General features: G+C 47.1%; 1 protein-coding gene across 3 annotated transcripts in view; it reads right to left on the reverse strand.

Moving 5' to 3' along the window:
* The window catches only part of CIPC (CLOCK interacting pacemaker), an 18,291-nt gene extending 18,083 nt beyond the window's left edge, over positions 1–208 (reverse strand). For 2 of the 3 annotated variants that reach the window (XM_019518757.1, XM_019518755.1), the window contains exon 1: positions 101–208. The gene's annotated coding sequence lies outside the window, so the exon portion shown is untranslated. The remainder of the gene's footprint in view (positions 1–100) is intronic. The other variant, XM_019518756.1, reaches the window with a different exon arrangement.
* Positions 209–8,853: the final 8,645 nt, after the last annotated feature.

Genomic DNA, 8,853 nt, shown 5'->3' on the forward strand with positions numbered 1-8,853 from the left:
TGCGCTCCGGCCCGACGCCCGCGCCGCCCCAGGACAGCGGAGCGTACACACGGGCAGGCCTGGACCCCTGGCCCCTGCACCCGCCGCCGCCGCCGCCTACCTGAGGCCCTGCCCCGCCCGCGGCCGAGGCCACGCACCGCCAGGCGGGATGCAGCCGCTAACGGGTCCCCTCTGCCCCGGGCCTCACCCCCAGCGCATGCGCTCTACTGGCACCATAGAGTACGGCCCTCCCGAGCGCCTAGAAAGTGCTTCCGGTGGAAGGAAACACACCACCTTACTCTTTCCAAGTCTGGCAGGAAGACCTCCACTGCCATGCTTCCTTGCCCTCACTTAAGATGGCGATGGGGAGGGGCGACACTCCTCCCTGAGCTTGTGTTGTACTGCGCAGGCGCGCTCGACTGCCGTGTAGCCTGTTCTCGGGCTGAGGCGCGAAGGGCTCTGGTGTTCCCGGCTCTTGTGCAGCCCACGAGCCTCCGCCTAGCCCGCCGCTCCTCCCTCCGGATTGGGGCGTGCGGCAGGGGCGGTGCAACAACATAGCACAGCGCCGCGGCCAGGCACACAGCTACAGTGCATGGGGGTCAAGGCGGTGGCAGCCACACGAGAGCAGGGAGCTCGGGCAACCAGACCTGCAAGGGGGGGCACGCCCTATCGGGGGGAGAGTTCCCCATCATATGCTACCCCCAGCTGGCAGAAGAAGCTTCCGCTGAAGCAGAGGTGCTGGTCACCCCTGCCCTGCTCTGTGTGGGCAGCTGTGGAGGAGCAGGGCAAGCTGTGCTTCTTCTGGTTTGATGCCTTCCGTCTGGGCTGGAGCCTGTCTGACCCACTGCTGGGGACACCAGTGCAGCCACCCCTGCAAAAGGATAGCTGCAGTTCGGCAGCCCCTTAGTGAATGAGTGGTCCTAGCCTAGTGCTTACCAGGTTTGGGGCTAGTTGTACAGATGGAGACAGCAAAAATGAGTGAATTGGAGACCCTAGAAAGTGCCTGAAGATAGAAAGCAGCCCTGTGGGTGAGGGGAAAATGCACTAGTCAAGTGGAAAATGAACAAGGGGGTTTGGACCCCGTGAAGTGTGGAGGGGCCAGACCGGATGAGCAGGAGGGCACCTGCGCTCCAAGTGAATCAAGTCGGTACCTTTAGGCAAAGTAGTTGCATGAATTCTGCCAGATATGGACACTGACCTCCAGCACCACCTCTCTGCTGGGGGCAGAATGACTTTCCTTTGGACATAAAGTGCAATTTCACAGGAAGGCTAGAAAAAAGAGGTGGAAAAGCAAAGTGAGCTCCCTGAGCAGAAATGGAGTGAAATAAGTATGTTTTCATGTATATGGTGTCCTTGACTGGGATTCTGAAACATGCCTGTTAAATGAAGTAGCATGGTCTTTACATTCCTGCATGGGTGAGAAGAGGTAATTGTCTCCCAATACTGTGGGTAAAACCACCAGTCACAAGCAGAGAAAGAAAGTAATGCTTTGAACTTCATTTGAAATGACAAAATGAAGAAGGTCCTGCCTTCACATGCTTAACACTGAACTGCAGGAGGGCCAGCACCTTTAACTCCCTAGAGGTAAGTGTTGTGACAAGACACCAGGCAGACAGGTAGGCGGTTCCTGCAGTACCATTTGGAGTCTTTAAACAGTAGACATTGACCTGGATTAGAATATTAGATTCAAGCAAGACATGTTTGAGACTCACTATATCAGATCCAGGCTGAGGTTTTGAATCCCTATTTCCAGATCTGGGGGAGGACAGAAAATAACAATATGTCCTGTTATCTAGTTTCAGGCCCAACTCATGATTTTATCCATACAGTAAGCCTGACTCCCCTCAAAGGCATCCTGATTCTTCTCTGTAAAGTGTGATAGAAATGGGAGCACTAGTGAGGAAACAGTCTTTGTGTGTCAAGGCAGAGCCATTTTAGAAAGAGCAAACGGGTTTTGCTGAAGTCACTATACTTTGACATTAAGTTTCCTTTGAGGTAGCAACAGGTAGGAGGACTGAGGTACTGTTGGGCAAGAATGTCTGGTAAAAAAGCTGAGCTTTTGCATACTTATCCACAGGCACAAAGTCATCTGATGACTGCCCCCAAACAAAGTGTTTAAGCTTTTTTATTTGAAAATATGTATTTGCAACCAGTGTCCTTTGTATGTATTTTTGCTAATGTATCTGCTTTACTCTATGCTTTAATATGGATGTTATTCATACTGGAAGCCTGTTTTTTGGCCTTTTCCTATTTATCGTCACATATTACTGATGTTGGTTTCCCAGGACCTGTGTGTACTTTGTCTATACAAAGGATAACTTTCGGAAAGTCCCGGTACTGCTTTATAGCGTGCCGCTTTTGTGCATTTTATTGCTTATGGGGAAAAGGAGGGGACATAATTTACTACCTGCTCTTCCAAGCATATTAAGCTTAAAATTGGCATATTTTAGTTGCTCTAGGAGTGGAAGAAGAATTAAAGGAGAACACTTACTAGTGACTATATCAAAAATAATCTACGGAACTTGTAAAGGGTATTACATGTTTCATTCTAAAAACTGCACATCCCTATCATCTACTAAAGCCAAAGAATGTGTTGACTTTCCTTTTGTCCTTCTCTACGAATGTTAGACTTGGAAAATTTTATTACAGGCAAAACAAAAAATTTAATGTGCCCCCTAACTAAATTAAACAGCTAAATGTATGTAGAAGAAGAGGATGACATGGTTCCAAAACAATAGTCTCACACTCTTGAACAGCAGAGGGTAGTAGTGTGCTTGTACATGGTGAGAGGACAGAAGAAAATGCCCTGCAAGAAAGCTGGCTGCTTTACAGCAAACAAGGCCCTCAAACAGAATAGTTTAGAACGATGAATTTGACAGACAGGAAAGAACAACATACTCCTGAAAAAAAAGAAAGATGAAGAATCATGGGTTAAACATGGTTGCACTCAGTTTTTATTGTTTCTAATTTTTAAGATTTCTAATTTTTAAATGTAATTGTAGATATTTATTTCAACAGAATTGCTGCAGATGTATTCAGAAGTTATGTAGAGACACAAATGGATGGATTTATTAGGGGGAGAACAGCATGGATTTATTAGGGGGAGATCATGTCAGACCAACCTGATTGCCTTCTACGATCAGGTCACAAAGGCCATGGATGCAGGTGTCACGGTGGATGTAGTCTTTCTGGACTTCAGCAAGGCCTCTGACACCGTCTCTCACCCCATCCTAGTTAAAAAACTAGGTGACTGTGGCATCGATGCCTACACAGTCAGATGGATTGCAGATTGGCTGAGGGGTCGCACTCAGAGGGTGGTGGTGGATGGGTCATATTCGACCTGGGGCGAGGTGGGTAGCGGAGTCCCCCAGGGCTCAGTCCTGGGGCCTGCGCTGTTCAATTTCTTCATCAGCGATCTGGATGATGGGGTGGAAAGTAACCTGTTTAAATTCGCTGATGACACCAAAATTTGGGGGGAGGTGAGCACGCTAGCAGGGAGTGAGAGATTGCAGAGGGATCTGGATAGGTTACAGGGGTGGGCTAACAGGAACAGGATGCGTTTTAATACGGACAAGTGCAGGGTGCTGCACTTGGGCAGTAGGAACCAGCAGCACACTTACACAATGGGGAACTCCCTACTCGAGAGCACGGAGGCAGAAAGAGATCTTGGAGTCATTATTGACTCCAAGATGAACATGGGCCGACAATGCGAGGTCATGGTTGGCAGGGCTAACCGGACCTTGTCGTGCATCCACAGGTGCATCTCGAGTAGAGCCAAGGAGGTGATCCTCCCCCTCTACGCGACGCTGGTCAGGCCACAGCTGGAGTATTGTGTCCAGTTCTGTGCGCCCCATTTCAAGAGGGATGTGGACAACATGGAGAGGGTCCAGAGGAGGGCCACCCGCATGATCCGGGGACAACAGGGCAGACCCTACAGTGAGAGACTGCGGGACCTGAACCTATTCAGCCTCCACAAGAGAAGGCTGAGGGGGGACCTGGTGACCGTCTATAGACTCACTAGGGGGGACCAGAAGGGTTTGGGGGAGACGCTGTTTCCCCTAGCGCCCGCTGGCATAACAAGGAGTAATGGGCACAAGTTGATGGAGAGGAGGTATAGATTGGACATCCGCAAAAACTACTTCACAGTTAGGGCGGCTAGGAGCTGGAACCAACTTCCAAGGGAAGTGGTGCTGGCCCCTACCCTGGGGGTCTTTAAGAAGAGGCTGGATGCCTACCTGGCTGGACTCATTTGAGTCCCGTTTCTCTTTTTGGGGTTTTTTTGTTGTTCTCCCGCCCTGGCGGGGGGTCGGGCTAGAAGATCTACTAGGTCCCTTCCGACCCTTAATCTATGAATCTATGAAAATGAAAGTTTATGGTGGAAGTTACTAAATAGGTTTTTGAAAGATGGTTATGTAGGTTATGGTATGTAAGTTTAAAAGGATAAAAGGGCTTTTGCCCCAATGCAAGTAGTAATAAAGTGGCTGTGGATTCTTGACTTGAAAAACAAATTAAATTGAGCGCATGACTGATAAAACTTATTCTGAACCAAACTTTGAATCTAGTTGCTTTCTTAAAAGTACAAAGTACTGAAACTAGTGACCTATTCTGATCACTGCATTTATGAACCAATTAGGTTCCCCATCTGATAATTGTCCTGCATGGGGAGGAGATAATTCTGTTCAAATCTTCTCACTTTGCTGAAGCAAAGTATTAAATTCCAACTTTTTCTTAAGACGTGTTTAAAACTTCATAATGCTGTTTAGTTTTCTCATTGAAATGTTGAATATTATGTCCAAGCAATTTTAGCAAGTGTAATAATTGAACAATATGATTACAGTAGTACCTCTAAGTTTCCATGGCATTAACCAAGGATCATATAGCTTAGTAGACAGCATGCTTTATGTTTGATTCTTGAGTTAAATCTGATTGGTTTGCATTTTTATTTCAAAATTTATATTACCAGTATTTTACATGATTGTAGAGTTAAAAGAAATACTAAAATCGAAACCTTATTTAAGACATTTCACTGCTTGGCTTTGATGTGAATTAAGCCCTTCATAGATCTAGAGAAGAAGGTCTTCTGATTGTTTGCTCTTACCTTCTGCATAGGAGAGCTAATACAGTTTCATTCAAATCTTTGGTTAGAAGTTTCCTTTTTCACAGAAGTCTTCCTTTTTCACTTTGACTCTGTTTTTCACTTGGCTTTCTTTCCTCCTCGCTGTTGAGCTTTCAAGCTCCTGTGTCTTCAACCCTATTTTCCTAGGGAATGTGCCCATGCTTTTGCCCTAATTCAGGCAGGGAGAACACATACTGAATGGGAAAGGACAAGTAGAGAAGATATGGACTTGTCTATACTGGAGACTGTCACTATAGCTGCACCAGCACAGTTGTGTCAGTAGCATCACATTGTATAGGCACAGCATATGTCAACAAAATGGGGTTCTCCCATCATAGCCAAACAACCTCCCTGAATGACAAACTAAGCTGACAAACTATTTTTCTGTTGTCATGGCTGCACCTACACAAGGGTTTTGCCAGCATAGCTATGTCACTTAGGCTATGTACAGATATTCAAAAAGCCTGAGGCACAATTGATCTAAGTTATGTGTTTTCTGTAAGCAGCGTAGTTTAGATTGGTAGTGACTGGAACACACATTTGCTCTTTAGTGGAGGAGAAGGAATCTTAGACCAGGTCCCACCATTTTTAAACCAGTTTGTGTGTGTTGAACTTCTGTTATGGGTATAGACCAGTTTCCAATCACTTATCCTGGTAAAAGTATAATGCCTGTACCTGGCCTTAGTGCAGGGGTGGGCAAAATGTGGTCTGAGGGCCAGAAGTGGCCTGCCAGGCCATTCTATCTGGCCCGTAGGGCCCCTAAACAATTGAGAAAATTAATATTTATCTGCCTTGGCTGCTTTTTATGTGGCCCTCGATGACTTGCCAAAACTCAGTAAGCAGCTCTCTGCCCGAAATAATTGCCCACCCCTGCCTTAGTGGGTGTAATCTTTCCATTTTCCTAGCTACAATAGTTATGCCAGTGCAACTTCTAATACCAGCTAAACCCGTGTCAGGAATGAAATTCAAGTTCTTCAGTTCCTGTGCTCAGTACAAGAATGGAGGCTATGGTGCTGAGGAAGGGCAAAGGTGGCCTTGGACAACTTGCAGTCTGGTGCCAGATCTGCTGGTCAGTCACCAGTAGGTTCCTTAAGGCAGTGGTTTGTTGTCTAGCTCATCTTCTCAGGAAGCTCAGCCTGAGCATGAGAAGAGGCCCTGTCTTTCCAGAGGCCCCTATCAGAAAATCAATAACAGAGGTCTGTCCCAGAGCTGCTCCCTTTTAAAATCTTAATCAACCCTAAAATGATTTACCAGTATGAAGGGGAAAACATACTCAGGATCATAATAACTCTTTAACTCTTTCTTGGCTGGTGTAAGATCTGTATAACCTATCTTTGAGACATTTGCTTTCCTAGTCATTTGCTATTAAAGTATTAGAGATGAGAACATAGGCCCATAGACCAGTGATTCCCAAACTCTGACAGATCATGCACCACCAATTTAAAATGATACAACCTTAGATACCGCCAGCAAATTTTTGCCATATAAAATAATTATAATAAATCTGTTAACGCGTACCTTTGACAGGTTGTCTGTGTACCACTGGTGGTACCACAGATTGGGAACTGCTGCTCTAGACCAGTGGTTTTCAACCTTTTTTGTATCAGGACCCATTTGTAAACATCAATGGCCAGTCCCAACCCAGTGTCCTTCACTCCAGCCCACTGCCGCCCACCCCCAGCACCCCAGTATGGGAGGCAGGCCTAGGGGACCAAGCAGCTCCTCGCAGGCTGGAACTCTGCCAGCCTACAAGGGAATAGCCATGGTTTCCTGTGTTTTTCTCCTTTAAAGGAGAATTCATTTTTAAAGTTTGTTGATCCATTTTTAAAGTTTATTCATGACCCTTTCATATATTCTTGCGGCACACTTTTGGGTGTCAACCTGTGGGTTGAGAAACAGTGTTCTAGACACCTGAGGCTCAACTTTCTGGCCCTGCAAGCTAGATGAATGGTGTAGGACCAGTCCACGATCCAGATTCCATGGTGGGGATCCTGTGGGGTCAGCCCATAGGTGCAATTTGGCATACCAACCTAGCCCTGTGTGCCAGAATTGACTACACTAGATCCGGCTGCAGCCCAACCTCATGTGCTGAATTTGGTCCATGGCTGGAGGCTGACCTATAGACACACCTCCTAATACAGAAACTCTTCCCTCATCTCTCTGCTGTTGGAGCTAAGACATTAAGGACTTCAGAGCAATTGGGTGTGGCAACAACAGGCAAAGAGTCTTTTTACAGCAGTGGTCACTAACTGGTCAATCCCACTCGACTGGTCAGTTGGGGAGCTCCTGACAGTTGATTGCAGTCTGGGAGGGTAGTCCCCCCAGACTAAGATCAACTGTCAGAGGCTCTGCAATCGGGAGTAGCAGGACGCAGTCCAGGAGCAGCGGGACATAGGAGTGGCTGGACGCATGTAGCTGGCCTGAGCCACACCCCCTGCTGCTGGGGCTGGGGTGAGTGACTGGGACAATCACCCTTTGTGCTCCCTGCCACTGGGTCGGAGTCCAGTAAGCTGCCGCCTCGCCCCCCTGCACAGATCGGTGGGGCACATGCCCTTTGGGCCTCTGCCAGGGTGCGTGCAGTGGTGGGAGACACCCCCCCACACACACACACACACATACCTGGATGAGCTTCCCTGGCTCTGACCCTCCCCCCAGCCTGGCTCTGCCAGGGCCCCACTCACCCCTGCCCGACTCCCTCCCTCACAGCAGGGACCTCAATCTGCACCCCACACCCCAGACTGACCTGCTGGGCAGGGACAGGCGCAGTGGATCATGGATTGCCCTTTACTTCAAAATGTGACCTTAAAAAGGTTGGAGACCACTGCTTTACAGTTTTGTTTTATTTTCAGAAAGGTAAGGGAAACATTTACTAGCATTACCAATGGCCTTGTGCAGCCGAGTACTGTTATCTCTAATGACCACTAGGTGTCATCTGTCTCTCTGTATTATAGTATCAAAGGGGAGGTCAAACTTTGTTCAATCCAGGGCCTTATAGGCTTATTTTTCAGGATAAAAAGAGCTGCATCTAATTTACATAAAATTTAAACCTCTCCCACCCCTGCCATGTTGAAATAATGTAATTTATGATGCAAGCTAAACAGATGAGGTGGGATCCTACAGACAACTGCCTCATTCTCTACACAACCTTGATTGATTTCTTGAGAACACTTTATCACATTCATTGAATAATACAAGTTTCTAGAGGGGGAAAATGGGATGTGATTATGTAATTAAAGACCGTGTTACAATATGTACATATCAAGCAGTGAATAAGTAGCACAGACAGCCATAAATCAGTTTGAGTATGGAACCTAAAGCATACTATTTTGGTAAAGGCAAAATGTTAATTCTAATATGTGCAACCATAGCAAGTCAGCTTCATGAAACTGCAGCTACGTTTGGACATTAGTTCTTCAACATAGACCTATAGGCTAAGAACAGTCAAAAAACCTGAATTGATTTAATCTTGCAAGTTAGTCTAAGTTATGTAGATTGAGCCAACGAGCAAGCGAGCAGGCATTAACATTTGATTCTGGAAATGCAGCCACATGCCTGCAGAGACCCAGGTCGAAGCTGGGGGAGGAGGTGAGGGCCTTTAGAGCACGCCTCCGCGCTCAGCTGGAGCAGACACCTTGGGCCAGGGTTGGCCCACCCACTCTGCAAGGAGGGTGTTACAGGGGAGGTGCAAAGCATCCTGGAATGCTGGGGGACTGTGAGTTAACTTGACCCTGGAGGGGATCTGGGACAGAAGTTCAATA

Source organism: Gavialis gangeticus, unplaced genomic scaffold, assembly GCF_001723915.1.
Source record: "Gavialis gangeticus isolate Ggan-Ray unplaced genomic scaffold, GavGan_comp1, whole genome shotgun sequence".
NCBI classification, from domain to species: Eukaryota; Metazoa; Chordata; order Crocodylia; family Gavialidae; genus Gavialis; species Gavialis gangeticus.